Source organism: Grammomys surdaster, unplaced genomic scaffold (genome assembly GCF_004785775.1).
Source record: "Grammomys surdaster isolate TR1022 unplaced genomic scaffold, NIH_TR_1.0 65, whole genome shotgun sequence".
Classification (NCBI taxonomy): domain Eukaryota; kingdom Metazoa; phylum Chordata; class Mammalia; order Rodentia; family Muridae; genus Grammomys; species Grammomys surdaster.
In genome coordinates this window covers 10584667-10600122 of record NW_021604567.1, presented here as the reverse complement: position 1 = coordinate 10600122, position 15456 = coordinate 10584667, and the positions used below count along the sequence as shown (strand labels likewise).

The window sequence follows — 15456 nt, the reverse complement described above, 5'->3', positions numbered from 1 at the left end:
GGTTGGAGTACTGGAGTGAAATTTGTCTTTATGAATACATGATTCTAAATATCATGTTTTTCACTTTGCAGCCAGAGAGGTCTTCCTGGAGCAGTAATATATACCCCAATATCCAGCAATTGTGAGGATGAGGCAGGAGGTTAAGGAGTCTATGAAAAGTGTAACATATGCAATAATCTCACCACCAGTCTAAACTCCATAAGACCCTGTGTAAAGTAGCAAAAATTACCCACCAAAAAGCTTCTATTTTACAAATTTAGTTAAGGTATATATGTTTTCTATAAAATAGTAAGAACATTTAAATTCTACACCTAGAAATAATATTCTTATTCATAAAGATAATTAAAATTTTAAGTGCATTGGCATATTTAATATCTAGTTACGTTTCTATTTCTTTCCACTATCCTATGATTTATTACTTGAAAATGTATATATTTATACCCTAATCCTTCTAACACTTTTTCAATTGTAAGAGAACTGTGATTCTAAATATAAATCCCCCCAAATCTTAAAAAGTTAAATATGTGTAATTGATTAGCTTCAAATTCACAAAGTAATTTTAAAATTTTCTGTGATGTCCAAAATTAGAAAGGTTAAGAATAACTCCATGTTACTTTCTGGTCCATATTAACTTAATAATCATTAATTCTTATCTTTTTATTTTAATTCCTCCTTTCTTCTTATACCTTCTCCTCTGATTTTGTTTCTTCTCCTTCTTAATCATCACCTTTTTATTCCCTGTGCTTTTAACTAAATTTAGATTTAGCCTGTATTCAGTAATAAAAATCATAAATATTAATAGGATATTATTTTATAGCAATTTAATACATATTATTATTGTTGTTGCTGTTGCTGCTATTACTTTTATTCTCATTCTCAATCTTACATTTTCTTTTCTTTATTAAATTAGCTTTAACCTGTATGTAAAGCTGTAAAAATTACAAATACAACTGGAAAATCATGCAATCTTTCAATATGTTTGCATACTGTGTAGTAAATAAATAAAAGAAAAATATATAATTTGAAAACCTGTGGCAGACGGCTGGGCAGCCCGACAACATGTCGCTGTTACAGATGAAACTCCTGCTCAAGAAGATTGAAAAGCGGAACGCTAAGCTGCGGCAGCGGAACCTGAAGCTGTGAGAAGCATCGGACACGAGCCTGTCACAACCTCAAAATGGAGATGTGCCTAAAGAAACAGGAAAAGGTGGAAAAGCTAAAAAGGCCCTGAAGCATTCTGTGGCAGTGGGCTCAGCAGAAGCACAAAGTGCAAGCTTGCCTGAGGAGACTGTGGAAAATGCCAAAGTTAAAAAGTCACCCCCAAAACTTACCACTTTAGCCAATGGAGAAGCAGCAGCAACACCGTCTCCTGATTCAGAACTAAAAAAGAAAAAGAAGAAAAAGAGGAAAGTGGCAAATGACTCCGGGCCTGATACCAAAAAAAGTAAAAACTGAAGATAGCGCTGAGGCTTGTAAGGAACCAGAAGATGTTGTGAAGAAGTCAGATGACAGCGAGGTGCCCAGCCTACCCCTAGGACTGACAGGTGCTTTTGAGGACACTTCATTTGCTTCCTTGTCTAATCTCGTCAATGAGAACACCCTGAAGACCATAGAAGAAATGGGCTTCAAGCTCATGACAGAGATCCAGCATAAAAGTATCATGCCACTTCTGGATCTTCTGGCAGCTGCAAAAACCAGCAGCGGCAAAACTCTCGCTTTCCTTATCTCTGTGATCGAGCTCATTGTCAAATTGAAGTTCATGCCCAGGAATGGAACATTCCTAATTCTCTCTCCTACCAGAGAACTAACTGGCCATGCAGACCTTTGGTGTTCCTAAGGAACTGATGACACACCATGTTCATACGTATGGGCTGATTATGGGTGGCAGCAACAGGTCTGCCGAAGTGCAGAAGCTCCTCAATGGGATCAACATCGTCGTGGCCACGCCAGGCTGGCTCCTGGATCACATGCAGAACACGCCAGGATTTATGCACAAGAACCTGCAGTGTCTGGTTATTGATGAGGCTGACTGTATCTTGGATGTTGTGTTTGAAGAAGAATTAAAGCAAATTATTAAACTTTTGCCAGCACGTAGGCAAACCATGCTCTTTTCTACCACACAAACTTGAAAAGTTGAAGACTTGGCAAGAAATTCTCTGAAAAAAGAGCCATTGTATGTGAGTGTTGACAACGATAAAGAGGTTGCCACAGTGGATGGCCTTGAACAGGGATATGTTGTTTGTCCCTCTAAGAAGAGGTTCCTTCTGCTATTCACATTTCTTAAGAAGAATTGGAAGAAGAAAGTAATGATCTTCTTTTCATCTTGCATGTCTGTAAAATACCACTATGAGCTGCTGAACTACATTGACCTGCCTGTCTTGGCCATCCATGGAAAGTAAAAGCAAAATAAGCGAACAACCACGTTCTTCCAATTCTGCAAGCAGATTCGGGAATACTGCTGTGTACTGATGTGGCAGCCAGAGGGCTGAACATCCCTGAAGTTGACTGGATTGTTCAGTAAGACCCTCCAAATGACCCCAAGGAATACATCCATCGTGTTGGTAGAACAGCCAGGGGCTTGAATGGAAGAGGGCACTCCCTCCTTATCCTGCGCCCTGAAGAGTTGTGTTTCCTTCGTTACTTGAAACAGTCCAAGGTTCCATTTAATCAGTTTGACTTTTCCTGTTCTAAAGTTTCTGATATCCAGCCTCAGCTGGAAAAGCTGATCAAAAAGAACTACTTTCTCCACAAGTCTGTCCAGGAAGCATACAAATCTTACATACGAGCATGTGACTCCCACTCTCTCAAGCATATCCTCAATGTGAACAACTTAAATTTGCCTCAGGTTGCTCTGTCTTTAGGATTTAAGGTCCCCCCTTTTGTTGATCTGAATGTGAGCAGCCATGATGGCAAGCTTAAAAAGAGAGGCGGTGGTGGGGGATTTGGTTACCAGAAAACAAAGAAAGTGGATTAAGTCCGATCTTTAAACACATCAGTAAGAAACCAGCAGACCACAGGCAGTTCTCTCACTGAGGCGATCTGCCTTCTGCCTGGACTGACTTTGCCCAACTTTCCCCCTCCCCCCAGTACCCTTTAAAAAGGAACTTCTGTCGCATTTAGAATCTTTCTGTCTTTACTGTGATGATAATATTTTATTTTTAAATACTCCATAAAACAAATTATATCATTAAAAAAAAGAAAGCCTATGTTAGTTAAGTATATGTTAAAATAGTTTAGATGCTAGTGTTTTATTGTAAGACAATTTCAAACATTTGTATAATATATTATAATTTTTTAGAACTAGCGTATTCCTCTTTGTCCTTCTTCCATGAAACAATTTTTTTCAATCCCTCCCCTACAAATTTTATATTTGCTTGACCTACTGAGTTGAACTAGAGATTCATTCCCTAGAATATGTAGGGAATTTTATGTAGGAGAAAGCACAACATACCGATGATTACACTATTAAAAAATGATACTACTTCCCCAAACAATTAATTGTCAATAGTACCTAAATTCTGTCCTTAGAACTTGGTGAGATATGCCACACAATGCTGAAATATTTTGTCACCCAATTGTCCTGTAGTGTGCTGAAATATTTGTTCATATATAATTGCAACATATTAACAATGATTAATTATTTTAATTTACTAAATTTTTCTATATTAATTTGATGTGACTAAAAAGAATGTGAAATGGTAAATTTTAAAGAGTTGCAAAGTTTTATACCTTTTTATATCAATAAAAATTTTAATTTTTAATTGAATTGCACATTTGTATTGAAAACCTATGAAATCCACATGATTGGAGGAAAAAAGTAATTTTAGAAGAAATTAGATATACTTGACTGAATATAACTATGGGAGAAAAACTAAGCAGATATTGTCCTGAATTCTTTCAATGTATAGAGAAAAGCAATTAGGAAGTAGTAGAGAAATTTACATGCAATATCATGGCTGCTCTTGCAAGGGATTACATCCATAGACCTAGGTCTGTGTAATCCAGCTGCCGTATACACGTGCCCTTAGTACTCACCTTTAACCCCAAACAGTGACTTCTAACTAAGGGCAGACAAAATGACAAATTAGAGAAAGTTTTGACAGACTGAGTCAGGGATAGGATATGCCCAACTTTGACTAGAAAACACAGGAAAGAAAGGCTACTTTAGACAGAAGTGCAGAGAGTTTCTTGGGACAAGCTGGATCTTCAATTATATTCAACTAGCAGCTGGAAGTCAGCAACCAGCAACCAAACAACAAATGGAGAAAGATAAGCAGTAGCAACCATCAGTAGCAGGAGAGTAGCAGCAGCCTCCTTTCTTGGAGCTCTGGTATTTAGATGCAGAATTTCAAGAATTCCAAATGTAAACTGTCTTCAGCTGGTAAAAATCATGCCCCTGCCACAGTATGAGACAAATTATAGTTAGTGGCTGCAAATGAATTGAAGCAGCCTCGTATCCCACACCTGGAACTAAAGCAAAAACATTCACAAAACACTTTTGTGTTTTTAAAGAAACAAATTTGTCACTACAGTGCTTGGCCCCAAATTAGGAAATACTCTATTTAGAAAATAGTGAGAACTGCTACTGGTAGTTGGAAGTTTGCTTTAAGACAGAGAGCTTCCAAAAATATATATCCTATTCAGAGTCAGAGCTAGAAAATTTGAAAGGGCAGGAGGCAAGAGAGTGGGGTACAGAAAGAGAGAATGAAGAGAAAATAAAAACATCAATTCAGATTCAAACAGTACTACTTACATCATTCACCAGGTTTATAGTTCAAACAAATAGGAAACTAGGAATCTGTATATAACTCGGATGCTGGAAAATTGTTTTGGCATGTGAAATGCATATTGACTAGAGCCTTTATAAGTTGGCTCTTAGGTGACAGTACAGGCAAAATTCTCATATGTCTCTCTGACAATCAAGAGCAAATGTCTGGAGAATATTCTTTGAGTCTGGCAATACCAAAATATCTCTTAGTAGAGGGGAAAACTCTGATTCAAAACCATATAATATTCTATATTGTGCACGTCTATTTTGAACAATTGACAAAAATACATCTGTTCCTCAGAAGAGAGATAAGTTAAAGCAAAGGCCTAATACTATGAGGAAACCCTTCATTCTAGCACCTGGCAACTGAAATACACCCTCTAGTCACAAACAGCACAAAGATCTATACAAGAAGTTGAGTATCACAAAAGTTCTTCTCTCCTTGTAATATATCAACACAAGTAGAAGAGAGGGAAAAGGAAGTCACCCCAGAGATAAAATGACAGCCTCATTGAGGAAGGTGGTACTCAGGGACACCTTGCAGCAGCACTTGGCAGGAGAATATACAGATGGTCAAGACTTACACAGTAGGTGGTGAAAGTATAACTGCTATCTGTATCCATGAACACACAAGTGACTGCACAGGAGTGGACTGTACCTGCATTTAGTTGTGAAAGAAATTCTCTCCCTCCCTCCCTCCCTCCCTTCCTCCCTCCCTCCCTCCCTCCCTCCCTCCCTCCCTCCCTCCCTGTCTTTCCAATCTCACTGTCTCTCTGTGTCTCGGTCTCTGTCTTCATCTCTGTCTCTCTCCCACGTGTCTGTGTGTGTGTGTGTGTGTGTGTGTGTGTGTGTGTGTGTGTATGCATGAAGGGGCACTTGAGAATTGTGTAATGGTAATATCAAAAGGTATCTAGTATTTTTTTTACCCTCAGCTGACTCCAAAATAATGAGACTTGGACTCAAATTTAATTAGATTTACTGCACAATACCTGGGTAAATCTATTCTAATTTTCTAAACTAATCTGGATATCTCCCAGTCAAAAATCCCTGAAATACTTGCACTTTTGAATTTGTCTGTCTGTCTGAGCTTTGGGTGTGTTCTCTCATAATATTTCCCTGGACCCCTTTCATGGTTGAATACCACTTGCTTTACTCTCTCTCTCTCTCTCCCTCCAAATGCAGGCAGAGGTTCCACCCTATTGTCTATTCTGCCCAGTCACTGGGTGATCAGCTTTTATTGACATGGCAGAAAATAAATGGTAAGCATTGTTTATACAAACTTGAAATAGAAAATATTTTGAGTAAGTTAGACAGTGCACTAAACATTAAGCTTACACTTGTGTGTTTGTGTTGCATGCTGTGTAAATACTCAAAGTTGAAAGATTGAAATAGCCTCATCATATGATCACAACACTGTCTGATACAATATCTTCAATATTGTCTGATACAATGTCTTCCATTGAGCTCAGAGTTTACCAACTGTCTAGAATGGATGTAAATATCTATCACTTTCCTTAGGGCTACAGTCACAAACAAGCAAGGTGTTACAAAATACAGCTACTGTATGGACTTTGGGAACCAAACTGAAATCTCCTTGCTGTGTGGCTGATAAATTACTGAGTGAACTTGGTTGCCAGGAACCTCTATATTTTGTTTTGAAGAGAATTTCTTTGTATGTCTCACCATCTCACTCATGCAAATACTCACATTTCCTTATGAAATTATTAGGTTTACTTGGAAGCAGACTTCACAGAATGAGACACACAAGAAAACACTTGAATAATGAATGTCGGTGGGAAGAGGATAATTAGTAGTCGCCTTCACAGTGTAAGGCAGGTCAGATATGACAAACAAAAAAATTCAGATTGGAAACAGTTAAAAACTAAAAGTAACCATTTGAAGTACTAACTTAAAGACACGCATAGACATGTAGACACATAAATAGTCATATACATTTGTGTGTGCTAACACATTAGGAATTACATTACAACCATTCCAAGTGTGTTTAACAGAAGACCACATGAAATGGTCTTTGGTGTTAATCTTAATTGGATTCAGGTTTAGGAGAGCAGACTCTCATTCTTGCAAACATATCAAAATTGCACACTAATATCCTGAAAGGAGAAATGCTGTCACTGCAAATATTTGCTTTCTGATACTTGTCGGATGAGGAATTGTAGTATGGATAATATAGCATATAATATAGCCCAACTGAGCTGGTTTCTACCTATGAGAGAGGCCTGTATTGTAGAAAGAAGCTTTATTAATAGTCTACTCTGCCCAATACTTGTAAATTTAAATATGAGCAATGATCCATCAATGAAGAATCTGAGGTCAGAGTCTATCTCCACAGAGTGTTTAATAAGCAGGAGCATGATAGAAAGTACTCTTTCTAGGCTAAAACAACTTGATTGGCTGACCTTGTTAAGGGCAAAGGCAGTGTGCAAAATGCCCTGGGAGGAAGAAGTGAGAGTAATTTCATTGTATAAAGTAGATGTTAGTTGGTATGGCGAGAATTTTTATTTTAAGACAGCAATAGTTCTGCATTCATGAAGAAACATAAGGTAAAATAAGATCCCAGACTAGGTTAACAGAAAAATCAAGCTTCATTTTATCAATTGAGATAAATCTGACCAGCCATGGTTATCAAATTATATATATATATATATATATATATATATAATGAGTACATGTGAGTTGACACAAAAGTTGTCAAGAGGTTTGGACTCTATATTAAAATGGTTTCTGTAGCTATGGACATAAAGGGAAGAAGAGGACTAAAGTCCTTTTAGACTACAGACGTTCATGTTTGTGCATTCAGTGCAGTCTTCGCATGCAAATTAATTAATCAGTTCTTAAAGGATGTTGTAATTTCAGAAACTCATGGGCCCTGTTGACTGCAATGTCTCATTAGATATTGACTTAACTTATTCTCATTTGCTATTTTTGATAAGTGTGGATACTGTTAGTCATTAATAAAACAAATATTTTCTCAATTAGCTAGCTCATCATTTAAGTAATTAACTGCCAACTTCTATAATTGAAAATATTGAAATCTTACCTTTTTACAGAAGGCAGAGGGTAAGAAAATGAATTCCTTTTAAAGTTTCATTTATCATTACATTTTAAAATTATTTTTTTAAAAACGTCATACAAAATATTTTGACCATATTCTTCAGGCTTCCCCAACTAACTTCTCTAAAATATAACTCACCTTCATACAATTTTTTCATCCTTTTCTGTCTCAAAAAAAACCTAAAACAAAACAAAACAAAAAACCACCAAAACACAACAAAAACAAATAAAAAACAAAAATAGAAAACTCCAGACTTATGAATGTTAGAATAACACATACATTTACACACACACACACACACACACACACACACACACACAAATATCATTGAATCTATTTTGTTTGCTAATTTATCCTGAAGTTGGTGTCTGCCTGGAACATGGTGTTGTACTCTATATATTTAATTAGAAAACACCTTATTTTTTCCTCTAGCAGGTATAAATTAAAAATAGTTTCTTAGTTGTCCATGGGTCTTTGAGTTTACTTTCTTTTCCACAATAGGATTTTTGTCTGCTTGGAATTTGTATAGGTTTTGTGCACACAAATCACAAAGTCAATAAGTTAATATGTGAATCAGCCATGTTGTGTCCGGAATACAATGTTTCCACAACCTCTGCTCTTACAATTTTTCTGCCTTCTCTTCTTCATATATCCATGAATTTTGAGGGTAGTCCTTAAGACATACATTCATTTTGGGTACTCCAAGATCTCTAATACTATGTCCAATGCAATTGTGGCTTTCTGTATTAATTAACATCTACTGCTATTAGACACTTCTCTGATGAGTGCAGAATGATGTCTTAGTATATAGGATTGGCAAGAGAACATTAGGAGTCATTTTATTGCTACCTTCATTCAGCAGAATATTAGTAGAGTTTACACTAGGGGTCAAGACTTACATAGCCTTTGGTTTTTATCTGATTTACAATGTCAAATATAGGTTTTACCTCACATAGTGGACTTTAAAATAATCAAAAAGTGGTTAGTTCCTTCTGTACCATTTGTGCTATTATTGTACTAGTATACTTTGCCAACCAATTATTACAGCTGATAATAGTTAATTGCAGCTGGTTGAGACTGCTGATATCTTTTCTCCACTGAGAATGTGTGGAGCACATTCCATCAATAGGCAACCATGGAAAACCAAAGACTTCTACCTTGTGGTGTCTTTTTCAATTTTACTATTCACAATCCTAAAGTTTTTATCCTACAAGTCTTTTAATTGCTTTGATATAGTTACTCTAAGACAAGTTTTGAGGCTATTGTGAAAGGTTTTGTTTCCATAATTTCTATCTCAGTATATTTATCATTTTTTATATGGAACAACTGATTTGTGTGTGGTGACTTTTATTTTGTTACTTAGATAAAAGTATTTATTACCTGTAGAATTTTTCTCAGTTTGTTTTGAGAATCTTTTACGTATTTAATCAAATCATCTGCTAATTGAATCTCTTTTCCATTTTTGAAAAAAAATATTATGTAATCTATATTTAACACAAGAATAAAGAATAAAAGAAATCAAGACATTTATGTATTTCTGGGAATCAGTATAGGAGATTTCATTAAGGCTCAAGGATTAATTATTTAGTTACTTTGGTTTAGGTCAATTTTTCCTGAACAAGCACAAATGAAGGCCAAAAATGTGGATGAACAGGTTCCAGTGAAAGTCAAAGCAGGGGTTTACAACAATAACACACACACACACACACACACACAGAGAGAGAGAGAGAGAGAGAGAGAGAGAGAGAGAGAGAGAGAGAGAGAGGGAAATAATGATGTAATGTTATTGGATTCAGGTACTACTAGGAGAATAAAGAAACTTACTTTGTTGATCTTGATGTGTTTTTCAACTTGACTGATATTCTTGCATATTGCTTTATTTTAGCATTCTTTTTAATTTTTTGATATTATATAGTTAGAATTACAACATGTCTCCCTTCTTTTTCTGCAGGGAACCATGGAATTAGCCTGGCCTAGCAGCCTAGAGGAGCATGCATCATAGGTTTTCCAGGTTGGAGTCTGTGGCTTCTAGGATACTCTGTGCCTTTCAGGTCCTAAGAGATGTATGCACTCTGTCAGGCAGTGAAGCATTCAGGCCTCTTTGCTTTCCTCTGTATGTTACCTTAATAGTCAAGGAAGCATGAAAGCTTGCTAGGACAATTGTTCTTCCACACTCATCTCCTGTGTGCCTTGTATTGCTTGCAAGCTTCATTGTATCCTGTCAACTCTAATTTTAGTGATCCTTGAAATTGCCATTATATTCTGTTTTCTGATAAATAAAAAATCTGATTGATTTCAATAAAATTGCCATTGCTTAAGTTTTGCGGTGGACACTCTAACTTGTCTAGCTTGTTCCTCATGGCCTTATGAGGTGACCTACTATAAGTAAGAAAGTGAGTACAGGCATTTGTACATTTCATCCTTCCAAAACCTTCCATAAACTCCCTTTCTGTTTCTCAAATTCATAGTCTCTTTTTATTTAATGGTTATTACACACACATGTATATATCATATATCAATCTACATCTATATCTCTATTTACTTATCTAATATTATATATATATATATTCCTAAATACATCCTTCTAGGCCTGTGTAATATTAATTTTATATTTTCAGTAATGACCATTTGGTACTGTATAACCAATTGGTGTCTTCTTCTCTGAAGAAAACTTATTTTTTCTGCTCTCATACAAACATGTCATGTGTTTTCTGTATGTTGTTTTTTGGAGGCTTCGTGGACCTATTTATGTCCACTCTTGGCATGTCTGTTGCTGTCCTTGTTCATCTCAAGTTTGGGCTGTCACATTTTAAAACTTCATAGATATAGCTTCTGATATTACTAGGATAAGTAATATCACAGAATACTTACTGATCTGGCTTTAACAGTCTTCCTATCACCTATTCTGCACAGACTGTTCTAATGGACGAGAAGGGGCTTAGATGGCTTGAGCCATGACCTTTAGATTTAGTCTTTCAAACACAAATTAAAATCACTCATTAAATTTTGTTTAAAGAACATTATGGACATTTTGATACTTCCATTTTAAAGAGATTTCTATCATTATTCTGCCTATATAAATAGGGCTTTCGACTCGGAATTATCAGTGTAAAGTTCCATGTTTGGTATACATCAAAGAAATAAAATCTAAACTTTTCATTTCTAAGAGGCATCTTACACTTCATATTAGATCCCTCTGGTGTACGTTTATTGTTATTTCATTCACAATAAATCTCTCAAACAAATTAGAGCAGTATGCCTCAAAGCTTGAAGGAATATTTTTTTCAGTTAAGAACACAATTATGACTAAGGGATTGAAGCAAAATATGTGTGATGTTTGAAGTTACAAGTTGAATGATGTGTTGATACTGTAAAAGATATGGAACATAGACGGTGGGATATCAAAAGTAGTTTCCAAATGTATCAAAAAATCTTGAAGATTATTACATAGCTTGGCTATCTAATGTTCATCAAAAATCATTTCTTTGAAGATAAGTTATTAGGATGCATTATATGTAACTGAGAAATGTTACTGGAGGAGAGGGATTATCAGGGAGTTTATGGGGAGAAGATAGTGGCCTCTTGTCTTTTATATCTTTACTTACTCTGTTTTTATTTAATTATCACTTATATTTATTGTTCTCCTCGATAGAAAAATTATAAATGGCATCACTATCACAGCCCTTGTTTTCAAGTAGAATGCTTTTTGTGTATTCTCTGAAAAATTTTAACCATAAAAGTATGGTTATGTATGTGCATAGATCAAATGTATCCCCTATTCCTTCTGTTCAAATATTTATCCTATTGTTTGGGTCTCCTATTCTATGTTATGTGTATTAACAAAATGAATTAAAAGAACTATCAAGTATATTATCACATTATTTCACTCACAACTATCGTCAAACTCACATTTTATTCCTAAAATTTTCTTCTTGTCTTTTTGTATTATTAACCACCTAGTACTGTTTTAAATTTTATTTTTAAAACTTAATGTATCTGCAGTATTTACATAATTTTCCCATTTTCTTTCTCCAGCCCTTCCCATGTTCCTTCTTCAAATACATTCTGATTTAAGGTCACACTATAAATACAGTGAGCCTCTTTCTTGTTTGTATGTACATGTTTTAAAAATTAATTATGAGGTATCAGATAATCAGTTAGGTGGCTCATCAATGTGAAAACTAATTCTTGCCCTCTTAGAAGTCATTAATTTGTTGTCTGTATGTCTTCAACCAGGGATGGAACTCTGTGAGATTTCTCCATCCATGTTGCATGTCACCTGGTCATCGGATATAGCTTAGGTACTTGTATTATTGAGATTTCAAGAGTGTAGCTCCCAGTCATATATAGAGGTCAATCTTCCAGCAAAGTTTCTAGGACTTCAGCTTATACAATTTTCCCCTACTATTTTATCATGTTTCCTAAGCCTTATGTGTGGAATTTGTTGTGTTCCCATACTGGGGCTGATCAGTCCATTGTCTGTTGTGCTGTGCCTTTTTATGAGGCATGGATTTCTGTAGTATCAGTTCACTGAGGAAAAACAGTTTATTTGATGAGACATGAAAGTTTTGCTTTTTTCTTTTTCCATATACATACATACAGATAGATAGATAGATAGATAGATAGATAGATAGATAGATAGAGATTGTTTTCACTGGGAGCATTAATAACACTGTTCTGTACTATAAAATACAGTATTTAGAGAGGAGGATTTGGTTCAAATGTCCCAGAAAACCTCTGAGAACTATGACCAATGTGTCCAGTGACTTCAGCATTTAGGACTTTGAGATGTTTTATATGTATCTTTTAAGAAACTTTGCCCTACTTTTCTAGATTTTTGACCCATAGGTTATTAGTGAATGGAGATCATTGTCAGTTTCATTTCCTGGTCTCTCTAGTTGGTATAATTTTCCATCAACTTTTACCACAATCAAGAACTGAGATGCTAACAAGTGTGCATATTGCCTTATGTTATTTTGTGTGTCACAAAACCAATGTAATTCTGAAATAGTTGACTGCTTTACTTGGTTTAAAGTAATGTTTATTTATGATAACTAAACTGAAGTGCAGCATTTAAAATATGTACATACATATGCCCATGTTATATGAAAAATTTACATTAAGAATAAACTGCATTTTCAAATTTGGGGAAGGGTTTTGGGAAGTGTGGGAGATTTTGGCAGGATGGACCAGTTGACAGCTGGGGAAAGATTGTAATTAGAAGACTTCAAGAATATCTAGGTATAACGAGGGAAAGGAGCTCTAGAAGAAAGAACTTTCTGGAATGTATGTTTATTTTGTTAAATTGCTCATTAGCTTTGACCTTAGGATGTTTAACGAAGTTATAACTAATTCAGAATTTGGCTTGAGGTATTTTTTCTTTCAGCAAACAATGCTGCCCATTGGATCTGAGAAATATGGTTTCAAATAATCACTTTTATCTGAATCCGTTTCTGTATACAGAGTTAACTCAAATCCCAAGTCATTCTTAGTGATCATCTGCCAGTAGGAATGATGACAAATGAATCATGATTACAGGAAAAGTGCATGTTAGAAGTAGGTGGTTCTCTTGGAAAGGAATGGGTATCCGAAAAAACACCAGAATGTCTGTCAATGATTAATGAGAATGTAATTGTTGTGATTTTGGCTCTGTGCTCCCAGTTTTGTGTGAACATTCCACAAAACTTAGAATCAATAGTCTTCTCCCCCTGACAGGTGCACAGCCAGAGAGAATAATCTCTCTGGAGAAAATCCAAGCTCCCAAAGGAAAGAGAATTGAGATAGAAGGAAAACTTGTAAAGATTTATTGATGACCAAAAGCAAAATTTGTACAAGCAGATGCTGATTCAGTAAGAATTAGAAACTCAACAGTACGAAAGGCTGCCAGGGAACAAGAGGAACACAACTATGTTGTATTGTATCTTTTCTTCCTATATCAAGGAATACTTTTAGTTAGCAAAATGTTTAAAAAATTACAAATTACAGCAAAACAACTTGAAAATGAATATTTGGAATCGAGCAGCCATGTCAAGTGTAAGGAACTTGTAGCAGAATGCATTTACTAAAATACAAACATATATCCAGGGAAGTGAACCCAATGTAAAATCTCAGACCTACTGATGGCCCTAGATTATCATAAATAAACTGAAGACAACGATGCTCAAGGAGCTGACAGCTTGTGTCCACAGAATCAGGCAGTATAGAATGTAAAGCAATGGAATGTCTGCAAAAATCTATGGAAATATATCAGTGCTACCCAAACAGAAACAAGAAAGAACAATTTATTCAAAGACTACTATAGCAAAAGATACAGCTACTATATATAATTTGTCTCTTGGCAGAGTCTCAAAGGGAAAGAAAAAAGTTGTAAAGCCTATGGCAAAAACACAGAGGCTACAAATATGCCTTGCTTGAGAGTTTCTGGCATAGGAAAGCTGTGTGTGTGCGCCATTGAAGCAGAGTACACCTTTTGTGATTACTTAGACACACAGTACTTTTTCCTGTTAGGGCAAAGTACTCTACAAAAGTAAAGGAAGCAAAATGGATTTCACTTGGACTCACAGTTCAAGGATACAGTGCAGTACTTTGATTCAGCCATGAAAATGTCATTCAAAGTCAGAAAGTAGAGGGCACTAAGAATTGCTGTCCTGCTGGCTTCCTCCGTTTTTTCCAGTGAACTCAGTACCAAGTGCATGGAATGTTCATGACTATATTTAAGTTGTATCTTCTCACTTCACAAACTCTCTAGGAACTCCTGGCCACAGACATGCACAGAAGACTCTTCTCACAGTATTTCTGTATCCTGTCAGGTCGGCAGGATCAACCAGCACAAATGCATATTGTTTTCTCCAAAGGTTTAAGTAGTGCAAAACTTAGTGGAATTTGGAGTTATCAATCCTGTTCTTGCCCCATGAGTCTGTCTGCTACTAAATATCTTGGTTGAACTTCTGAGTCAGTTGTGTAAGATGATAGTTTGACTCCCTGGAATACTTACTATTAAAGCAAAGTTTGTGAATATTAATGAAAATTTTGTCTTGGAATTTAATTTTAGTCTATGTTCTAACTTGTCATACTGACCATTCCCTCCTCAATTTAAGTCACACCACAAAATATTTTATGTGTAGTGATTGTTTTGTTTGCCAATCCTTCATACAGGCAGTAGTATTTGTATTATTCTATACAAGTAATGCTCAACCTATGATTAATGACACCATGAGGTGGAATGCCTTTCACAGGTATTGCTAACACAGTCAGAAAACACATATATTTACAGTATAATTCATAACACTAGTAAAACTACTGTTATGAGGTAGCTACAAAAATCATTTTATGGTTAGTGACAACATAACATGAAGAAATGTATTAAAGGTTGAGAACCACTACTCCATGTACAAGGAAAGAGAGGACTAGAAAATGTAAATTATCTAGTCAATGTTACACAGCTAAAAAAAGATGAGAATATGATTTAAGTATGCCAAGTATACCCAATGCTGACCAAAAGAACTTTATGTGTCATTGGTAATACTTATAAAGTTTAGGAAGGTAGCCTACATGCACATATGACAATTGAGCAAAGAAAATGTAGCAAATATAATTGAAGAATTTAAATTTT

At 35.5% G+C, this 15456-nt stretch overlaps 1 pseudogene; it reads left to right on the top strand.

The window, feature by feature from the left end:
* Positions 1 to 1059: 1059 nt before the first annotated feature.
* LOC114624095 lies at positions 1060 to 3033 on the top strand (annotated as a pseudogene).
* Positions 3034 to 15456: the final 12423 nt, after the last annotated feature.